We start from the raw sequence: 23,981 nt of genomic DNA on the forward strand, positions 1-23,981 counted from the left end.
AGGTCACGAGTTACCCCCCACAAGCAGCTCTCCAGCATGGCCATAACATCAGACACACAGAAACCAATCTTGTAATTATCTGGCTCTTTGCAGAAATCCAAAATCGTGGCCGCATGACATTATATGAATTTCATAATCAGCTATAGAAAACAAAATATTTCACAATGCCTTTTCAGCAATTCTGATTGTTTGGGGGGAAATCCTAAACAATAATGGTGCATCTTTTGTAGAAGTAATGAATGTAATCAATGTAGACAAGAGTTAAGTAGAAATCATCTGCCTCACAGGCATTTGGAGGGGTGGGAGGGGTGTTATACTGGGGTTCTTGGTGGTGAAAAATGAGTACTGATGAAGGGAAAGGGGTTTGATCATTGTATGACCGAGACTTAAACCTGAAACCTTAGTAACTTTTCCCACAGTAATTCAATAAATAAATATAAAAATAAAAAAAATAAGGTGGTAAAAAAATAAAAGTAGTACTGTAGCATAGCACTGTCCTCCTGATGTTCATCGATTTGCTCAAGCAGGCCCAGTAACATTTTGAAACTTGTTACTGTGTTTGGCATATAGAATACTTCACGGGTAGCTTGCCAGGCTTTGCCTTGTGAGCCAGATACTCTCGGTAGCTTGCCGGGCTCTCCCAGAAGGGTGGAAGAATTGAACCTGGGCCAACTGGGTTTGCTGCATGCTAGGCAAATGCCTTATCCACTATGCTATCGCTGCAGCCCTTTTAAAAGCGTTTAAAACTAACCTTAATTTTTACTTGAAGTACACTGCAATGAAGAGGTTTAGTGAATAGTTTACAAAGAATCATGCATTACCATGAGGGGTGCTTTGTTTAAACCAGATATTGTAAAATCATAACTAAATTGGTCTTCAGGTCCACGATGTAAATAATGTAGAAATGTATTGGTTGCCTTTGCAAAATGTATACTTCACTCTTACCTGCTTCTATATTCAGAAACTCATCCAATTGTGTTTGGTGTTAAGTATTAACATTTGCTTTAAAAATCACATCAGTTCTTGTTCTCTAAATCTTGCAGTGGCCTTTGTCCAAGAGTGATAAAATTCTGAGCTAAATTTTCTTGGCAGAGGATACCAGCAGCTAGATTATATCAGGTAGCAGAGACTTCTGGGCCTCTATCTGAAAAAGAGTATCTTTTTAAAAACTCAATGTTAGGAGACTCAAAGAATAAAATAAAAGTAGAATGAAGTAAACGGGGAAGAGGGTAGACTTGGCTATAGTTAAAAGACACATGAAGGGTTGGCATGAACTATTTGGGGGTTTATCTTTTTTAAATATTGTAGATGTAAGTGTCATCATATCCTTAAGAGGATGATTAGGGCCCCCTTTCTTTCTGATCAGTTTTAACTGTCAAACTGACTTTCAAGTAAGTGGTGATTTAAACAGCCAATACATTAGATAGTGAGGTATATCAAAGCCCCCCACCTTTTAAGTTATATTAGTAAAACACAATGAGGTACAGTTGTTGACCTTACAAGTTTTGTGCTTAAGTTTCAGTTATACAATGATCGAGTACCCATCCTTCTACCAGTGCCCATTCTCCACCCCCAATGATCCCAGTATCCCTCCCACCCCTCCCACCCCCCCCATCCCATCCCACCTCTGTAGCAGGGCATTCCCTTTTGTTCTCTCTCTCCTTTTGGTTGCTGAGGTTTGCAAAAGAGGCATTGAGTGGCAATCATGTTTGGTCTATAGTCTATTTTCAGCATTCATCTCCCATTCTGGGAGGATCCTCCCAACACCCTTTAATTGGTGTTCCCTTCTCTATCTGAGCTGCCCTTTCCCCTAGCATATGCGGCTGGCCTTCAAGTCATGGAGTGAACCATCTGGTACTTATCTCGACTATTCTTGGAAGTTAATCTCCCATTTTCTTACTTTATATTCCCCAGATGAATGCAATCTTTCTATGTCTGTTCATCTCTTTCTGACTCATTTAGCTTAGCATGATACTTTCCTTGTAGTACCACTTGTATATGAATTTCATGAATTAGTCTTTTCTAATAGCTGCATAGTACTCCACTGTGTAGATGTACCAAGTTTCTTTAACCAGTCATCTGTTCTCGGGCACTCGTTTTTTTTTTTTTTTTTTTTTTCAAATTTTGGTTATTGTGAACAATGTGCGGACCCTGGCTGAGGCAGAGAAGGTGACCTCAAGATCCCGGAAGAGAACAAAGCAGAGACTCCTACCCCCTTGCCTGACTGTCCTCAGCAGGGCCTGACAGCCGAAAACTGTAACCCCTTCAACAGCCAGGATCGAGAGACTATAATACCAAGCTCCCGGACTTCTTATTCTCTAGTTCTTGTTCTCAGAGAACCCGGCAGGCTACTGAGAGTATTATTCCAGCACATATGCCTGAATAGAAACACCTGTAAAGTTTATTTGTGTTTTCAGGCTACCGAGAATATCCCACCTACACGGCAGAGCCTGGCAAGCTATAAGCTATCTGTGTTATATTCAATATGTCAAATCCAGTAAATACAATGGATCTCATTCCCCTGACCCTGAATATGGCAGCATTGAGAAGGATGTGGAAGGAGAGGCTGATAAAAATCTCAAGGCTGAACGAGGCTGCCAAAACAAAGAAAGACAAAAATGACTGTCTGTAATTTCAATGCAAGTACGCTGGCATCTGATGCATCTATCGAGGACCTGATGGTACAAGTGCAAAAGATCAAGTACAACATCAATGGTCTGACCGAGATGAGAAGGCATCAATCACATCACGCCGTTTTTGACACTGGAAAAGAACTGTTCCTTGGAACATGCAACAAAAGAGGCGTTGGTGTTGGTGTCCTTGTCAACACGAAGCTAGCCATGAACATTGATTCATTCGAATGCCTAACAACCCGAATAGGACAATTATGCTTGAATAGATGTGGCTCACTGCCGGCAGTTTCTATCTTCATTGTCTACGCACCAACATTCAATTCTGATGAAGGAGAAATTGAGAAGTCCTACATGGAGCTAGAGAAGTTCTATAAAGAAGACCACACCTTCTACAAGATCATTGTCAGTGATTTTAATGCCAAGATAGAATTGAGAAGATCAGTTGAAGAACTCCACATTGGGACCCATCACCTAGAATGGAACAAGCAGGATGACAGACTGTCTGAGTTCATCATGTCGACCAAGACCATCCATGGTAACTCACAGTGCCAGAAGGCCAAATCTAAACATTGGACATGGAAGTCTCCCGGTGGACGGTTCCACAATGAAATTGACCACATCATATTCAATTTACGCTTTTGCCTGACTGATGTCGCTGTTATCCCAAATTTCCAAATGGGATCGAACCACCATCTCCTTCATGCAAAATTCTATTTCACAAAGCGGGGAGAAAGGGCTGAAAAGTTTAAGAATGCCCAGAATGACCACCAACTGGGAGCTCTTTAGCTCTGTTGTGGCAACATGGGAAGATGCCATCATTGACGAGGATTACGTTCGACTGGTTCGGCACCTCCATAATTGTGCGAGGAACGCCAAGAGAGAGATAACCACAAAAAAACGCCGTCTTTGAAAACTCTTGAGCTTATTCACCAATGTGGCTTGGCGCATGCCTCAGGCAACAACAAGCGAACGTCTGAGCTCGCAAAGCAGTGCAGAGAAGCAATCAAGGAAGACTTGAAAGAGAGAAGAGCAGCAGTGCTGGTTAGATGTGGCAGAAGCCAGGAAAAGCATTCATAACACCTGCCTCTCCTTCACCAACTACAAGACCAAGATGGTTGCCATCCGATGTCCTGATGGATCTATCACATACAGAAGGGCAATGGAGAAGATTATTCATGACTTTTACTCAGATTAATTTAATAGCCACGTCCACCTGCCCACATACCAAATTCCACAGGATGGATATGTCGTTCCCAACGTTTTTCCTTTCAAATCCAACATGCCATCTCGCAACATGCCATCTCGTCGGTAAAGAAACAAAAGAGCACCTGGCCCAGACAAGGTCAGACCTGAACATCTGAAGAACCTACCATCAGTACTCATCAATTCAATGGCTTGGCTCTTCACATGCTACCTGTCTGAATGCAAGGTTCCATCCCAGTGGAAAACCTGCAGGACTGTACTACTATACAATAAGGGAGACATCCACGACATTGGCAACTATCGCCCGATCTGCCTATTGTCTGTCATCTACAAGCTGTTCACTCAAGTCATTCTGAATAGGATTGGCAGAACACTAGATGAAGGGCAACCATGCAAGCAAGCTGGGTTTCAAAAAGGATTCAGGACCATTGACCATAACCATATGATATCAAAGCTCATTGAGGTTTCTCGGGAGTTCAAGATGCCACTCTGTCTAACATTCATTGATTTAAAGAAGGCCTTTGTTTCTGTTGAGATGGAAGTGGCCATTGAAGCCTTAGCCAATCAGGGCGTTCAAACTCAATACATCAGGATCCTCCATGAGCTGTATTATGAATTCACTACCAGGATCTCACCATTCTACAAAGAAGTGATCAGTGATGTCAAGAGAGGGGTTCGGCAGGATGATACTATTTCACCGAAACTCTTCAGTGCCACCCTCAAGAACATTATGCAATGACTGGAATGGGAAGGAATGGGAGTGAAGATAAATGGTCGACAACTATAGTACCTCCACTTTGCTGATGACATTGTTCTAATAACACCAAACATCAGCAAAGTGGAACAAATGCTGACTGACTTTGACCGCGAGTGTGGAAAGGTCGGATTACAGCTGAATTTTACAAAGACAATGTTCACGAGAAACAGTCTTGTTCCTGATGTTCCATTTGCTCTTAATAGAATGACCGTCTCCCAATGCAACAGTTACGTGTACCTAGGTTGAGAAGTCAACATGACGAATGACCTGGCACCTGAGTTGCACAGGAGGAAGAGAGTGGCTTGGAACGCCTTCAAGAGTGCCGAAGAAATAACTAAGAGGATGAAGAATCTCCAGCTCAGAGCACATCTCTTCGATTCCACTCTTCTTCCTGCATTAACATATGCCTCAGAGACCTGAGCCCTACTAGAACAGGTTGAGAACACTATCTGGGTCTCTCAAAGAGGAATCGAAAGAGCTATTCTTGGAGTATCACGCTTCACTCAAATGAGAGAAAGAATCCGGAGTTCCGACCTCCGTCAATGATCAAGAATCAGGGATGCTATCTCGTTTGTCAAGGCATCGAAAACCAGGTGAGCTGGACAAGTAGTGAGGTTTGGAGATGACCACTGGACTAGAGCCATTACCGACTGGATTCCATGGGATATCAAAAATCACATGGCTGCCCACTTGCAAGATGGTCAGACTTCTTCATCAAGACCCTGAACAATTGGTTTGAGGCTCTTCGTGTTCCTAAAACAAGCAGATGCCATTGGGCTATGCTAGCACGCAACAGGGATGAATGGAGACATTACTGGCGGCGCCCACTCGAGCAAATTGATGATTAACGGAATATCAAGTGATCAAGTGAACAGTGCAGTAATGTACACAGAAGTGCAGATGTCATTTCGGCTATACTTTTTTGACACTCTGGGATATATTCCCAGGAGTGGTATTGCTGGGTCAAATGGAAGTTCAATTTCTAATTTTTTGAGAATCGTCATACTGTTTTACAAAAGGACTGGACAAGTCAGGCATTCCCACCCTTTCTCACCACATCTGCACCAACACCGATTGTCTTTTTTATTTTGGATGTGGACCAGTCTCTGTGGTGTGAGGTGGTATCTTGTTGTTTTGATCTGCGTCTCCCTGATGATTAATGATGTAGAGCATTTTCTCATGTACCTTTTAGCCATTCAGATTTCTTCTTTGAGAAAGTTTCTGTTCATTTTATTACCCCATTTTCTGATGGGGTTGGATGTTTTCTTCTTGTGGAGTTTAACCAGTGCGTTGTATATCCTTGACATCAACCCCTTATTAGATGGGTATTGGATGAATATCCTTTCCCATTCTGTAGATTGTCCTTTTATTCTGGTTACTATATCTTTTGAGGTTCAGAAGCTTCTTGATTTAAGATAGTCCCATTTGTTTTTCTCTTTTTCCCCTTGGATGGTCAGTGGAGTGTCATCTTTGAAGATACTGGTAGCCTCAACATCGTGGACCGTTTTGCCGACCTTGACTTCAATGTATCTTATGGATTTTGGCCTGATGTTGAGATCCTTAATCCATTTTGATCAGAGTTTTGTGCATGGTGTTAGGTCGAGGTCGAAGTCCATTTTTTTTTGCATATGGTTGTCCAGTTATGGCAGCACCATTTGTTGAAGACGCTTTCCTTGCTCCACATCATATTTCTTGCTCCTTTATCAAAGATTAAATTTTCATACATTTGGGGTTGTGTGTACGGATATTCACCCTGTTCCATTGTTCTGTGGCTCTGCCTTTGTTCCATTACCATGCAGTTTTAATTGTTACCGCTTTGTAGTAGAATTTGAGGTTGGGGAGGGTATTGCCTCCCCATGTCTTTTTCCAAGAATTGCTTTAGCTATTTGTGGGTGTTTGTTTTTCCATATGAATTTCAGAAGTGCTTGATAAATTTCTTTGAAGAATTTCATGGTTATTCTTACAGGGATTGCATTGAATCTGTATAGTGCTTTGGGGAATATTGCCATTTTGACAATGTTAATTCTTCCTATCCATGAGCAGGGAATATGTTTCCATTTCCTTGTGTCTTCTTTTATTTCAAAGAGTTTTGTAGTTTTCATTGTAGAGGTCCTTCACCTCTTTAGTTAGGCTGATCACTAGGTGTTTGATTATCTGGGGCACGATTGTGAACGGAATTGTTTTTTTTCCTGTCATTTTCTTCTGTCTCATTATTTGCATATAGAAAGGCAATGGATTTTTGGTCAGTAGTTTTATAGTCTGCAACTTTATTGTACAAGTCTATTGTTTCTAGGAGTTTCTTGGTAGAGGATTTTGGGTTCTCGAGATATAGAATCATATCATGTGCGAATAGTGAGAACTTGATTTCTTCCTTTCCTATCAGATACCTTTAATGTCTTTTTCTTGCCTAATCGCTATTTCAAGTACTTCTAGTACTATATTGAACAGAAATGGTGATAGTGTTCATCCTTGTCTTATCCCTGATATTAGAGGAAAGGCCCTTAATTTTCCCCCATTGACGATAATGCTTGTCTTGGTTTTGTCGTAGATGGCTTTGACTATCTTGAGGAAAGTTCCTTTAAAACCCATTTTGGTGAGTTTTTTTTTTATCATAAACGGGTGCTGTATCTTGTCAAAAGCTTTCTCTGCATCAATTGATATGATCATATTGTTATATTTATTTTTGTTGATATGATGGATTATGTTGATTGATTTCTGAATTTTAAACCATCCTTGCATCCCCGGGATGAATCCCACTTGGTTGAGGTGTATGATTTTTTTTGATGAACTGTTGGATTCTTCTATTTGCTAACATTTTGTTGAGGATCTCCGCATCGTGTTCATCAGGGATATTGGCCTATAGTTTTCTTTGTTGGTGGTGTCTGTTCGCTTTTGGTATTAGGGAGATATGTGCCTCATAGAAGCTGTTTGGGAGAGTTCCTGTTTTTCATTTTCCTGGATAAGCTTGAGGAGAATTGGCAAAAGGTCTTATTTAAATGTTTGGAAGAATTCACTAGTGAATCTGTCTGGTCCTGGGCTTTTGTTTATGGGAAGACTTTTGATTACTACTTCAATATCATTGATATGAATGGGTCTATTCAGGTATCCCAAGTCTTCTTAGTTGAATCCTGGGAGATTATAGTAATCCAGGAATTTATCTATTTTTTCCAGGTTCTCTTGTTTTGTGGCATATAGACTCTCAAAGTAGTCTCTGATGATCTTTTGAATTTCATTGGTTTCTGTTGTAATGTCCCCTTTTTCATTTCTGATTCGGTTTATTAGGGTTCTCTCTGTCTCTTTCTTTGTGAGTATTGCTAGTATTTTATCAATCTTGTTTATTTTTCTCAAAGAACCAGATCTTGGTTTCATTGACCTTTTGGATTGTTTTTTGGGTTTCCATGTTGTTAATTTCTGCTCAAAATTTTATTATTTCTTTCCGTCGACCAATTTTGGCTTCCTTTTGTTGGTCTTTTTCTAAGATCTTGAGCTGTGTGGTTAGGCTATCTATGTAGGCATTTTCTTTATTTCTTAGAAATGCTTGCAATGCTATAAATTTTCCTCTTAGCACAGCATTAGCCACGTCCATAGGTTCTGGTAGTTCGTGTCTTCATTCTCATTTGTTTCCAGGTATCTTTTGATTTCATCTTTGACTTACTTCCTGACCCACTCATTGTTCAACATTGAGTTAATTTCCAGGTATTTGATTTCTTTCTCGATGTCTTTGTGTGATTTGCTCTATATTCAGTGCACTGTGGTCTGAAAAGAATTTTGATACTATTTCTATCTTCATGTTTCTATTGAGGTATGTTTTGTGGCCTAGCACGTGATCTATTTGGAAAATGTTCCATGCACACTGGAGAAGATTGTGTATTCTTTTTTTTTTTTTTGGTGTAAAGCCCTGTATCAGTCTATAAGCCCCCTGTCTTCTATTTCTTCCTACAAAGCCAATGTTTCCTTGCTGAGTTTTGTTCTTGTTGATTTATCCAGAGGTGATAAAGTGATGTTGAAGTCTCCAACTACTATTGTGTTGCTAGCCATGTCCTCCTTAAAATCTGTTGGCAGTTATTTTTAAGTATTTAGCTGTTCACTCATTAGGTGCATAAACATTTAAGAGTGTTATTTATTCCTGTTGTATGTAAGGTAAAGGCAAGGTAAAGGCCCTCCCGTTGATCGTCGATTTGCTCGAGTGGGCCCAGTAACGCCTCCATTGGAGACTTTGTTGTTACTGTGTCTGGCATATTGAATACTCTCGGTAGCTTGCCGGGCTCTCCGAGAGGGGCGGAGGAATCAAACTCGGGTTGGCCATGTTGGCCGCTTATAAGGCGAATGCCCTACCCGCTGTGCTATCGCTCCAGCCCAGTTGTATGTATCCCTTGATAAATAGAAAATGGCCTTTGCTGTCCCGTCTAATCTTTTTTAATAGGAAATTTATATTTTCAGATACTAGTATGGCCACTCCAGCTTTTTTTGAGGGAGTTGTTTGCTTGCAGGATTGTTTTCCATCCTTTAACTTTGAGTTTGTATTTGCTCTGATTTTTCAGGTGAATTTCTTGTAGACAGCAGAATGTTGGTTTCAGTTTCTAGATTCATTTTTCCATTCTGTCTCTCTTAATTGGTGCATTTAGTCTATTGACATTGAGAGAGATTGTTGTCATGGGGTTTTGAGCCATCTTTTGTAGGGATTGGCTGTGTTTATAAATGTTTTCCTTCTTATCTTACAGGAGCCCCTTTAATTGTTCTTTTAGATTTGGTTTTGAGTCTATGCAATTCCTGAGCTGTTGTTTATCTACAAAATGCTGAATCTTCCCATAGAGTTTGAATGAGTTTAGCTGGATAAAGTATTCTTGGTGAGGCATTCAGTTCATTGAGTTTTTTCACTATATTCCACCATTGTCTTCGGGCTTTGAGGGTGTCCTCTGATAGGTCTGCTGTAAATCTAAGGGGTGCTCCTTTGTATGTGATTTCCTTCTTTGATCTTGCTGATTGCAGTATTGTATCTCTGTCGACAGCATTAATTATTCTGACTATGATATGCCTTGGAGTGTTTTTTTTTAGGATCTGTTTTAGCTGCCACTCTTCTGGCTCCTTGGATCTGGATGTCTGCCTTCTTTAACTCTGTGAACTTTTTTACAATGATTTTCTTGACTGTGGCTTTTTCATTGGGGTTTCCTCCCTGTCCTTCTGGTACTCCGATGATTCTAATGTTGTTCCTCTTGCATTATCCTCTAAGTCTCTGATTATCCTTAGAGCTATTTTGTGATCTTTCCCCATTGTTTTTTGTTCCATATGCAATTTCTGTTGCTCATCATTATGCTCACTGATCCTGTCTTTAGCTGTATTCATCCTATTGATGAGGGCACCTACTGAGTTTTTAATTTCCTCTACCAAATCCTTTATTTGTGACACTTCTTTTGTAGCTTTTTTATTTCTGCTCTCATTTCTTCCTGTATTTTCTCGACTATCTGTTCAACTGTTTCTTTCATTTCTTCCTTTCGTTTTCTGGATATCTCCTCCATTGATTCTTTGAGTAGTTCCTTGAACATCCTCTGCATTTCATCTCGGAATTCTTTATCAGAGAGAGCATATTTGTGGACAACCCTGGTTAAGGATTCGGGACTCTTTTCTTCGTTCTCTTCTTGTAGTGGAGATTTGCGGTGTTTCTTCATGTTGTTGTGATTGTCTAGAGGTAAAACCCTGGAATTCACTAGCACTGTTCCCTCTTATCATGGGAAAGGATTCTGCATAAGGTCGGTCACCACCTTCCCCTCAGGCATTATTCTTTGGCTTAAGATGGGCATCTAGTGAAGCTTTGGAGGAGGTTCTCTTTAATATTGGTCTTATACAACTTTTTGAATACTGGTCTTTTGTTAGAATTGGAGTAGGCCAGTGGATTATTGTTGGCCACCCGCCACAGAGAAGGCCACACTCACTTTGGGGGAGGCCATGCCCTTTATGTGCAGGCCATGCCCCCAGCCGGTATTAGGGATGCTCTGACCCAGGAACCTGGAAGGGTGTGGCCCTGAAGAGGTGGATGGGAAGTCTGGAAGAACTTGGGCAGGTGTTCCCCAAAGTCTCCTCTGGTTTCCCTGTGGAGGGGATCTGGAGCCATGGGAAAAGGGCTCGGAGCTCTTTTTTATTAATCTGTAAATATCCAGACTTTAGAGGCATTTTTTTTTTTTTACTATTAACATTATGGTTTGACTTTGCCCAGTTCTTTTTTTCACTTGCTATTCATGCTTGCATTCTCATTCACTTCATCATTCATGATTCACTCCTCCATGAAAAGAAAATGGCTCAGTCATACTCAAGAAAAAGTAGCACTGCATAGGCTGTGGGTGGGGGGGGGGGGTTGGGGGGCTATACTATAGTAGTAGACCTACAGGCATATGTGTTTACACAGAGGAATTGGAGAATGAAATAATAACAGTTAGGAGGCTAGTGATGTTTTACCTAGCTTTTCCTGTCTGTTCTATATTCTGCTCATCTCATCAAAAGCATTCCTTCTTTATAAAGCACAGACATACATTTAACCAAACTCCTATTTTTCTCTTCTCTCCAAACTCCAGACAATGGCCAGATTCTTCCTCTTTTTATTTTAGTCTAAGGTTGACAATAGGCAATTTGAGGAAGGATATGAAGTTGTTGCAGGTGGATAGCAAAGATACAAGAATGGAGAAAAGATAAATGACCCTGTGCCTCCTCTATCTATTATATAATAAGACCTCAGGAATTCTCCCGAGATGGCTGGAACTAAGAAAGGAAGTTAGAGAAAAGATCTCTGCAAGTATTTATTTCTACTTTTTGATCAGGATAGGAGCTGTCACTTTTAAATCTTTGTGTCCAAGGCAGCTGTAGAAGGACCACATGGTCCCTATTTGGACTTAATGCCTCCTGTGAGCCATAAGCTATTGTACCCGTCATTAATCTCCCCACCCTACTGAATTCCAGGACACTACACTAATATAACACTTGAGAAATTAAAGAGCAGTATTTCTTCTTCTTGCCCTCCTAAACTATTTCTCTGGTAAGAAAACAGGAGTAATATTAACAAATATACATTGTATATTCTCTTTTAGAATATATGTGTACTTTGCTAGATATATGATTATATACTCAAGTATGAGTATTATTAATAACATGTTAGTATATTCTATTTGACAAGTTTCATGTTAGAAATTTTGTATGCTTGATCTTTAATACCCAAAAGTAACTTAAATGTTTATATGACAGACTTTATTATTCATAAGATGGAAGTAGCACTGTAGCACTGCAGCACTGTCATCCCGTTGTTCATTGATTTGCTCGAGCGGGCCCAGTAACGTCTCCATTGTGAGACTTGTTACTGTGTTTGGCATTTTGAATATGCCACGGGGAGTTTGCCAGGCTTTGCCATGCGGGCAAGATACTCACGGTAGCTTGAGGGGCTGAGCAATCAAACCCAAGTCGGCCGGGACGGCTGCATGCAAGGCAAACGCCCTACTGCTGTGCTATAAAATATGCAAGGTGAAGGAAAACAGGCTAGGACTAGTCAATGGTTGGAAGCTTACCACAAGTGTGTGGGGACCAGAGAACAGTCAGTTTAGAGAAAGAACCAGTATGACAATAGTTGGAAATGATCACTCTAGAAAAGAACTGAATGTTGAAAGTATGTAAAGGGGTATATATGATGGCCTTTCAGTATCTGTATTGCAAACCGTAATGTCCAAAAGGGTGGGGAGGGAGAGACAGAGAAGAGTGCACAAGCCATAGAGTGCCAGCCATATAGGCAGGGGCAGGAAGGTTGGGGAGGGTGGGACAGGAGGGAAACTGAGGACATGGGTTGTAAGAAAGAAATGTACACTGGTGAAGGATGAGTATTGAAACATTGTATGACTGAACCACACTCATGAACTTTGTAAATGTATCTCAGGTGTATCTTAGGTGATTCAACTTAAAAATAAATAAATTAATAAAATAAAATGAAAAATCAAAACTGATGTCGGTAAACCCCATGGGTGGCTCATGTGGAGTGGGGAGGAGAAAGACAGTAACTTTCTCCCTATCACCTCTGCCACCCACGACCCAGAATACTGGGTTCTTGTCTCACTCACAAAAAGGAATTTAAGGAGTAGACAAGCAGTGAATTAAAACAGATTTTATTTGAAGGTTTTTGAAGGTGTGGAGGGGAAGAGAGTGGGGGAGGGAGAGAAAGAGAGAGAAACACGTTCAAGAGGAACATGGGCTTCTCCAAGGGCGGAGTGAGCCCCTACACACATCCCAGCATTAGACACGATAGAATGAGAGTACACGTTCCAAAAGGGGAGATGCGGGCAACATGGAAGTAAGGCTCAAAAAGCATTTCTGTTAGGGATCTGTTTCATTTCCATTAGATTCCATTGAGCTCATAATAGAGTACATGAGATGAATTTTTAAAACTTAGAAGGATGTTATTGGTTTATTGTTAACCATGAAGTTTAAGGGATGAGAATACTTACTGAAAACCTTACTGTCTTCTCTTCAAGTGTCATGGAAGATGTCACTAATTGCTCACTAATTGGTTCATTGGTGGATTTGTGATGCACCCTTGTAGTTTCAGAATTTTCAATATTCAATACATGAAAGAAAGGTCTGGCATCTCTATGAATATTTCTTTGTTTCCTTTTAATTTTTGTTAGTACTTTTTGGGCTGGAGTGATATCACAGCGGTAGGGCGTTTGCTGTGCATGTGGCTGACCCAGCCGATTAGGGTTATATTCCTCTGCCCCTCTCAGAGAGCCTGGCAAGCTACCAAGAGTCTTTTGCCTGCACGGCAAAGTCTGGCAAGCTACCCGTGATGTATTCGATATGCCAATCACAGTAACAACAAGTCTTACAATGATGCCATTACTGGGCCTGCTGAAGCAAATCGATGAAGAATGGGAGGACAGTGACAATGACAGTGACTTTTTGCTATAAGTACTTTTATTTTACCTTTTGCTATTCAGTTATTTGCAGTGTCTTCGTTAATGACTGCAGGTAAGAGCTGTAAGTCGGACAAGTGTACCAGAATCAACTTAATTTTTATTCCATAGTTTTTCCTCTTACAGTTTTATTTCTTATTTTCATCTCGTGGCAACCTAGCATTTTCACTTTTAATCCATGCAATGAGGACATGAATAAATAAATGCAATAATTACTCCATCCAGATAATTTTCTAGTTCTCAGTAAGCTTTCCCACCATTTATTGCTAACTAATTTATCCTTTACTTCTGGAATCTGGGTTTTGGTGCTATAGCTCCAGTTTTAAGGCACAGCCACAGCTCTTTAGATGTTAAACCTTAATGATTAAATCTCTTATTTTTTTAATATACACAATAACTTGAAAGGCTAAACCAAATCAAGCTTTCATTTTTAGTTCTTACTCTTGCATTTCAGCCATTAAAATGCCCCAATGATAAATTATAGAGAAGTGTTGTTACTGTCTTTTTGAAAGAGAAATGTTACATTTGAATTAGCAGGGGTATAAACCATTTCTTGCAAACAGTTTCTTGAAAGCCGAGCTCTCCAATCCCCAAGGTAGTGGGAAACAGCATGGATATTTGATGCAGAAAAATATGAGTTCAATAACTTTTCTGCTCTAATGTTTCTTGCATGTGTTCTCATCTTTAACTTTATAATACTTTTCTCCATAAAATAAATTGCTATAGGTATGTTTTAAACTCTTATTCACAATGATTGAATTATCTAAGATGCTAGTCAAACAATAACTATTATTTTTGGTATCATTATATAATTTGTATATTGTATGTATGTTCATAAGAGCCTAAAAAGGCTCAGTTATTTCATAATTTATTGAGCATCTTTAATTTGAGACATATTGCACTAGGTGTCTTTGATAGAAAACAGAGAAATAAAACATGAAAATTCCCATGGAGGAGTGCATCCTATTAAGATACAGATGCATAGTAAATATACCTCTATATACACACCTGAAAGCAGACCAAATATCAAGCTTTTGTAGTTATTTCCTCGGCTAGAAGCATCTGGAGCTGTAAATATTTCTGGCCTGTCCAGACACTCTGACCAGTGTCAACCATTCTAGATCAGTGTCTCCACTTCATGGAAATAAATGATTCCATATTATAATTTACCTTTTATTGGGCTGGGGGCAGGGGAGACTACCGGGGGAATACAGTGCTGGAGATTAGGAGGTTCTGGGAATCTCTGATTTTTCCACATTGTCACTGTGTGTTCCAGATTGGGTTAATCTCATTAAAGATATCCCTTCTTTGTGTTAACCTAACTCTTACCTGTTCCTTCTCTCTAAACTGTACAACTACTTAAAAAGTAATTCTCTGGGGCTGGAGCGATAGAACATTGGGTAGGGTATTTGCCTTGCATGCAGCCAATTGGGTTCAATTCCCAGAATCCCATATGGTCTCCCGAGCACCACCAGGAGTAATTCCTGAGTGCATGAGCCAGGAGCAATCCCTGTGCAATGCCAGGTGTGACTCAAAAAGCAAAAAATACAAAAAACAAAAAACAACAAAAAAAGTGTAAGTCCATACTAGAAATTGCTACAACTGTGAATCATTTAATTACAAAATTCTATTTTCTTTCTGGCTATTCTATTCTATCAGGTATTACTCATATTTCTAAGCCTTCTTTTCCACCTCATCTGGAGTGCCCCCAGCCCTCCTTGTTCTGCTGCCTGGTTTTTCCTTAAGATCTCGCCATATCACCCATGTTAAGAGATACCATGTGTCCACCAAAAATAGTTGTTCTTCAAAATCATATGAGACCCACAAACTGCTCTTATCATAAGTTAAGAATCCAAAAGCTCCGAAAAGTGTTACTAAAATGGTAATATCAGAAACTGATACAAACTAATATGAAAGTTTTTGTAAAGCTTTTCCCAATTAATACAGATAGTAGTTTTTACTACAGATGTATTTGGCTTATTATGAAATTGATACTGCAAACATGGGTTGATACCTAATAAATAATATACATACCACAATATCATTCTAAAATTTGAAAAAAAATGAAGTAAAATATCATTGTATCACTGTGTCACTGTCATCCCATTGTTCATCAATTTACTATTGCTGTTTTCTCATTTTATAACTAGGAAAAATTAAGTCAAAGTTAAGAGTGATGTTACAGATTTTCAGAGGCATACTATATAAAAAACCAGGACATAAAGCATTTAGTGTCTTCTGATAAATGCTATCGGTCCCAAATTTTAGAACTCTACCCTACAAACGTGTTTAACATTCTCTGACTTCCATTACTGTATTTGGTGATACTAAGAAACCCACGTACTTACATTGATCTGTTCAACTATGAAATTATTATACCTACTTACAACTAGATCATCAACATATCCTTTCGAGTCTTCCATTTATTCAAAGGCAACGCCCTTCAACTTTTTTCCCCAAATTTCACAACTTCTTGAAGGCATCAACTTCACCCTAATCCATTATATTTGGCATTTAGTTTTTCCTTCACTATCCCTCTTGTGTTAATTCTCATGAATCCATGCTACCTATTATATTTAGCTCTGTCTTCTAATAATTTGCTCTTGCTAAAATTGAATTGGTAAAGTTGCTCCTTACTGAATAGTTTTCAGTGACTTCCCTTATAGGCTATTGGAGGCATAAATCCTTAGTATGTAATGAAGATTATTTTCTATATGTGTCCTTTGTCCCTATGCCTAATCCTCAACCCTTTGAATCTTTAATTTATTTTTGGGCATTCTAACCACATAAGACTATTCAGGGCTCTGAAATATTTAAATACATATATATCCCGGTGACTTTAATCATATGTTCTATTGCCTTGGATATTCTTATTTGCTTTATACACTTGGTGACATCTAGCTTGATTTTCAAAGTCCAGTTCAAGTGCCATTCTCTTTATCTAGTGTGACACAGGTCCTTCCTCTCAGTGGAAGCAGCCAAAGTACTATGCAATTTATAAATAATATAATATAATTAAAAAATTTATTTGTTCTCACACAGATACAATAATTATTATATCATATTTTTGTTTCCATATTCGTGTCTCCCTTCTATCATAACTTAGTTTTTGTTCTTGACCCCAATCAAGCTCAATTAATTGCTTATAAAAGATATCTTGTATTAATTAATGTAAGTTAAAATTGCAGCACTTATGTTGTTAATGCATATTCAGATTTTATTATTTTTTCTTACTTGCACTCAGGAATATTAAAATGTAGTTAGCATATGAATTTAAGTTTAAATAAAGCAACCTAAATTTTCACTGTGTTTTTATCATTGTAACATTTTACCAGCAAGTAGAAGGGAGGCAAATTTAGGCTTAATTTATGGAATGAGTAAGTAGAAAAATGAATAAAAAATAATTTTCCCATTTGGGGGTTTAAATCTTTAATTAATAAACTGTTTCTCATTTTCTCATTTAGCATAAATTAGTAGCCAAACTTAGATCTTTTGCTCTTGACAATTCCCAGATGTTGTTATGTCTTTTAAATGTACTTTTTCTTTCTTTAATATATTTTGAGAGCGAACATTTGGATATTTTGACTAGTTTTTATTTTTTTTCATAACTTATTTATTTTACTTCTTATATTTTACTTCTTATATTTAATCACTGTGAAAAAAGTTACAAAGCTTTCAGGTTTAAGTCTCGGTCATACAATGATCAAACACCTTTCCCCTTCACCACTACTAATTTTTCATCCCCAATATACCTTACTCCCACCTCTCCCAATGCCTGTGAGACAGATGATTTCTACTTAACTCTTCTCTACATTTATTACGTTCATTATTTCGACAAAAGATGCACCATTATTGATAAGAATTCCCCCCCCCCCCCAACAATCAGAATTGCTGAAACGGCATTGTGAAATACTTTGTCTTCTGTAGCTGGTTATGAGAATCATATAATGTCACATGACCACTATCGCGGCTGCACGATTTTGGATTTCTGCAAAGAGTCAGATAATTATGAGAATGGGTTTCTGTGCATCTGGTGTTATGACTGTGCCAGAGAGTCACTCATGAGGGGCAACCCGTGACCTAGGTAGGGTGTGAAGGACGAGCCGGTACCGCCCCCCCTTCCCATGAGACTGCAGTTGCCCCGTCACCGCTGGCTCGTACCTGGCTTTCCAATAAGCTCTGAGGCAGCAGCCACCTTGCAGAAAGGGGGGAAAATGGCGGAAGGGAGCAACATCCTTTCCCTCCCAGGGAGGCATGATGCCGTAGTTTAATGCATGGTCCATCCACTTTTCTGCTGCAAGCTGCTGGGCTCTGGATTAAGTCCTTTTGCCTCTGGAGCCATGACCGAGCCAGAGAGCTGCTTGTGGGGGGCAACTCGTGACCTCGGTAGGGACTGAAGAATGAGCCAGTACCGCCCGCCTTCCCATATGACTACAGTTGCCCCATCACCGCCGGCTCATACCTGGCTTTCCAATAAGTTCTGAGGTGGTGGCCACCTTGTATACGGTCCAGATGCGTTTCTGCCAAAAGCCGCTGGGTTTTGAGATTTGTTTCTGAGTCTCTGGGATCATGGCCATTAACCAGCTTGATCAGGAGCCAGAGAGGCTGCTTGTAGGCAGTGACTCGGGGTCTCACTGGGATGGGGAGGAAGGAGCTGGTTCTACCCCCATCCGGTGAGGTCCCCCATATCTCGTCACTGCAGGCCCAAACCTGACTGTCCAGTGGCCTCTGGAGGATGGCGGTCACCAGACTTTCAAGGGGAACAGGTCAAGGCATGAAACCTATTCCCACCTGGAGTGGCCCAGCCCCTCCAGGAATATTAAACCCATTAACCTAGTGCAGGAACAGGACGCATTCTGCCAAAAGCCTTTGGGTTCCGAGATTTGTTTCTGAGTCTCTGGAATCATGGCCATTATGCAGTTCGATCAGGAACCAGAGAGGCTATGCCTCTAATTATATAGCTGAGCTGGAGGTGGTTTGTGGGTGTGTCTCCAACATACCTAACTTTTGCCCGTCTACTTTCTTGGTAAACTTTGCCCCAAGTTTTTGGGGTCTGGCCAAAGGCACGGCAGCAATTTTGGGGTATCTGAAAGTCTGACGTTGCCATCAGGCTGCTGATGCACTCTCCTCACAGGTACAGATTGACCTGCTAGCGACACCATACCCCCTTGACTGGTTTTTAAATAACAGAATTTCCATTTTAGTGAATCCAGAAGTTTATTCATATCAGAAAGTATATATATTCTCTTGTAAATGCATAGTATATACTTTCCTGAGTAACAACCCCTTTGTACATTTTCTTTCTTGTTCACTGTTAGAAGGTATTAGCTTTGGGGGATATTTCATATTTAGAGTTACTTTTTAATGCTTCAGAGAAAATTATATTTCTCTGCTTTTTTATTAAACTGATAATAACAGATACTACACTTGATCTTAGCCAAAAGGCCGAGAAGCGATTCTCTCTGCTTTTTTATAGTGTATTCCAATGTCCCTTTGGAAAGAGAAATTGATACAGTTCTCTTTCAAGGATTTTAGCTTGAGACTTCCCATTTATTTGTACATTCGTCATTCATACATGTACACTTATTAGTTTTCATTATTAGCTGGTTTATGTTCAATACTTTACTCATGATATTCTATTTGGTTTGGACAGAATAGGATGACTCATGGATGTCAGTGTGCCACAGACACCATCACTCACGATGGTCATTTTGCTCTAATCTTTGCTGCCTTCTCTTATTAGTCTTCCTGTCAGATACCTTCTCAGGACTTCTCATTTTTATTTTTCCCATTGTTCTTCTATATTCAACAATATGAATGTTTTTCTCCTTCAGGAACCAAATGTAGTGTGAAAGACAGTAGAAGCCAGACATCAACCACTAAGTGGAAAATCACCTTGGCTGTCATAAATTGGGGATTTAATTGGGTTACCGAGCCTTTTCTTACAAGAAAGCATACAGTAATGACCTTGCAGGAATCACTTTGAATGTAACTTTGTCCTAACAGTGATTTCCATGACCTACTTTTATAATAGAAAATTCTTATTCTCTTTTAATCACCTAAGATTTCTGAACAATTAATTATATTACAGATCAGAAAAATGTTCTATATGAGTTTAGTACCTCACTGTTTTGGACACATACACATTAATGAGTTTTAAAATGTTTATTATAATAACTGATGAATTTTTAATTCATTGAAACTGGGTTTTACCTGTATCAGATCAAGAATTCAAAGTCTAGTCAAAATTTTTTCAATTAATACATTTTTTAATTTAGGCACCATGGTTTATAAAAAAAATGTCTACCATAGAGTTTTGGCCATACAGTGTTGCACCACCAATCCCAGGAACTGTGTCAGCCCGTATCTCCAGGTTACTCTCCCCTGTCCATAGCTGCCTTTTTTTTAAATTAGTGAAACAGTATGAGGTACAGTTGTAAACTTACAAACTTTCATGCTTGGGTTTCAGTTATACAATGACCGAGTACCCATCCCTCCATCAGTGCCCATTCTCTACCACCAATGACCCCATTAGCCCTCCCCAACCACCCCACCTCTGTAGCAGGGCATTCCCTTTAGAGTGTTGTGGTTCTCTTTCCTTTAGAGTGTTGTGGTTTGCAATGGAGGTATTGAGTGACCATCGTATTCGGTCTATAGTCTACTTTCAGCATGCATCTCGCATCTCAAATGAATCCTCCAAACATCCTTTACTTGGTGTTCCCTTCTCCATCTGAGCTGCTTTTCCCCCAAGCATGCAAGCATTTCTCAGAAAGGAAGAAAGGACTCATAAAAACAACTTGAATTCACAGCTCAAGATCATAACTGCCTTCTTAACAGGCACTTAAAGTTTAATTATTTGTGGTCCTATGCTGCAGTGACCATTGTAGTTTGGATATATACCTAAACCTCACTTATATGCCACTGATCTATCAGGTCTCTACCTAATATAACCCAGTTAAAATTTTATATAGAAACTCTGAGTCAACTTTTCACCAGTATTGCCAAACATATACGTAATCTTAACACAGTGAGTTGAAACTAAGTGGGGATTGTTCAGTTAAACAAATGCTGATTTGACTCCTTCATTCTGTGCTCTGTTTTGTAGGGGAAATCTAGAGGTGGACAGTCTCTGGGTTTCACACACCCTAAGTGCGATAAGGGTTCTGAAAAAAAGTACTTTTTTCTGTCAGAGGGAGCAAACCCCTCCCTGAGAAGGTCAATGAAAGTTTCCATGAGGATGTCGTGATTTCAGGGACATGTTCATGAAGCTGTAAGGGAGAAGAAAGGGAACAATATACAGACAGGTGATGAGAGGGAGAGTATACAGCCCACTGGAGCTTAGAGGGTAGTTTCACTAAGAAAAAGGAAAAAGATGCTCTGAAAGGAAATAATGTGATTCAGAAAAAATTAAGTAGATAGGGAACACATCAAATTTTTTTTGCCCCCCTATTTTATCCTCTCCTGATATTCTAAGTTACATTCCTTTATCATTTCCTTTCTGTTGAAAGACATTTCTTTTGGGGCTGGAGTGATAGCATAGTAGGTAGGGCGTTTGCCTTACATGCGGCTGGCCCGGGTTCAATATGGTCCCTGAGCACCAACAGGAGGAATTCCCGAGTGCAGAGCCAGGAGTAACCCTTGAGCATCGCTGGGTGTGACCAAAAAAAGCAATAAATAAGTAAATCTTAAAGACGTCTCTTTAGTAGTTTCTTTAGTGTAGGTTTACTAGTGAAATATTCTGTTAGCTTTCCATCACAAAAATGTCCTAGGAAGTGTCATGGGGCATTGGGTATGATGTGTGTGAAGTCTAGAGTTTCTGCTCAATCTTTGCTTTTGGATATGGTGGTTCAGCATATTGGTGTCCTGTGGTATTTGACTGATAGAGAACATTTATTATAAAAATGTTTTCTTTATCATTAGACTTCTCCTATTCTGGTCTTTTGGTTATAGAAAGTACTCTGTGCTTCTTGGATTTCCATATAGTCCTATTATCGTATTCCTTTGGGAATATATGATGCATAAAATTATGGGAAACAGACCACTTTGTGATTCCTAGGTTCTTGAGAGGTTCAGCTAGTCTGCCTATGGAATTTCAGGGAACCAAGAGATTGTACAGGGGTTAAGGTTTTGCTTTGCGTGTTTGGCTGATCCTTGACTCCATGTATGGTTCCCTGAGAACTGCCAGGAGTGATGCTGTCAAGAGTAGGGTTGAGTGGGAGAGAAGAGAGAGGAGAGAATGGAGAGAGAGAGAAAGAGAGAGAGAAAGAGAGAAAAAGAAGACAGGCTGCCATAGAGACAGGCTGAGGGAAAGGTGAGGGAGGGAAACTAGGACATTAATGGTTGGAAATGACACTGGTGAAGGTACTGGTGATGGAACATTGTATGAGTGAAACCCATTCCTGGTCAACTTTGTAACTATGTATCTCATACGTGTGATTCAATGAAAAAAAAAGTAGAGTTCCTGAGTATACAGTCAGGAGTAAGCCCTGAGCATTGTTGGATATGGGCCACCCCTCCCCAAAATATACATGTAGTGTCCAGGGCGTTAGTTTTACTTAGATGGAGGAATGTGGAAAAGACCATTAGAATGAAGAAGAAAATATAATGAATTTATGAAGTTGATGGAGAAATATAGATCAGAACTTGATATGCAAATTCTAGGACCAGATTCAAATTAGAGCCAAGTATCAGTCAGGAAGAGTTATTGATCAATTGGTTTTGGAAAATTCACTAAGAATTTCAGGAAATTTGATGTACTTACTACAGAAAAAGGAAACTAAGTTCTAAGTGACTAAATTTTATTAGGGTATATCTTCAATTTGAAATGGCTTTATCTGGAAAGATTGTAAAAGCTAAAATGTTTTTTATAGTAAACATTAAAAGGTATTTCTGTATGATTTAAAATTAAAAATAGGCATAAACTATGAAGTCAATCCAAGCAAAATGTAATCTATAAGAAAAGGGATCTCGTTCCCCAGATGAATGCAATCTTTCTGTGTCTATTCCGCTCTTTCTGACTCATTTCGCTTAACATGAAAATAGGAGACTAACACACAAGAGTGGCCTAGATTAGCACCAGGAATTTTGCTCCATGACTTGGAGGCCAGCCACACGTGCTGGGGGAAAGGGAAGCTCAGATAGAGAAGGGAGCACCAAATAAAGGGTGTTGGGAGGATCCTCCCAGGATGGGAGAAGCATGCTGAAAGTAGACTATAGACCAAACATGATTGCCACTCAATGCCTCTCTTGCAAACCACAGGACCCAAAAGGAGAGAGAGGCAACAAAAGGGAATGCCCTGCCACGGAGGCAGGGTGGGATGGGGGGGATGGGGGGGTAGGAGGGATACTGGGAACTGTGATGGTGGAAAATGGGCACTGGTGGAGGGATGGGTACTTGATCATTGTTGAAACCCAAACACAAAAATTTGTAAGTCTATAACTGTACCTCATGGTGTTTCACTAAAAAAAATAAATAAAAGCAAGAGTTTTTTTTATTGAATTTAAGAAAAAAGAAAAGGGATCAACCAGCATACAGAAGAGATATGAAAAGTTTTGGTAGAGATTAAGCTATAAAAAGAAAGTATTTCTTGAGTTTTCTATGATTTAAACATTTTAATTTAACGTTTATTTTGAAATATTATTACTGTGACATTTTTCCTCTTTTTAAATTAAAAGCTATATTGGTTTGACTATGTTTCCATACAGGTAGTATTTTTGTTTTTATGTAAAAAATTATAAGCACATTCATCACCACCAAACTTCCCAAGAAACTTCACTGCTGCCCTTATGCCATTTTCATTTTCCATTTATCCCCCCCATCTTCTCCCCTAATTACTTTTTACTTTTTTGCCTTGATGTTCACATGAAATATAAAATCATGCAACATCAGTAATATAATCATGAATTGAAGTACAAATTCTTTTCTCTCTTAATTTAATAGAATTGAGATCATAATTTTAAGTAAATAAAACAACTTTGCATATCTGTGTGTGTATGTGATCAAAACTGGGAAACTGATATGGAACCACATTTTCCTTTTACCTTTTAGTCCCTGGTATCTAACATAGTATGAGGTGAGCTTTGAACCCAAATATGGTCAGGTTAAATGAATGAGAGGATGGATGTCAATAAACAAATCAGTTTCCATTCCAAATTTGTATGGATGCTTTTGGTTATTTGAGAGAGAAGATTAGAGCTGTTGTATCCCAAGAACAGTAGCAAATATATTAAGATGATGCTCTACAAAAATCTTGTAGGATCTATGTTGACTGTCAAAAGGTCTACTTATTTTCATTTCTTATCATATAAATGGCATACAAGTATCTTTTTTTGTAGGAAAGGCCAGGTATAAGATATAAGTAAAAATAACCTTGATTAGAGTGCCCACATAAGCTTCTTTGATGTTCTTTGTTGAAAATCAGGAATTTAGCATAGTTAATGAGTGATCCT

At 39.2% G+C, this 23,981-nt stretch overlaps 1 protein-coding gene and 1 pseudogene across 1 annotated transcript in view; one reads left to right on the forward strand and one right to left on the reverse strand.

Annotated features, from left to right (window-relative positions):
* Positions 1 to 23,981, forward strand: part of MALRD1 (MAM and LDL receptor class A domain containing 1) — a 625,529-nt gene that overhangs the window by 333,457 nt on the left and 268,091 nt on the right. The gene's annotated exons all lie outside the window — the stretch shown is intronic.
* LOC130024097 (uncharacterized) lies at positions 18,849 to 18,989 on the reverse strand (annotated as a pseudogene).

This window comes from Sorex fumeus, unplaced genomic scaffold (genome assembly GCF_029834395.1).
Source record: "Sorex fumeus unplaced genomic scaffold, SorFum_2.1 ptg000026l, whole genome shotgun sequence".
Taxonomy (NCBI): domain Eukaryota; kingdom Metazoa; phylum Chordata; class Mammalia; order Eulipotyphla; family Soricidae; genus Sorex; species Sorex fumeus.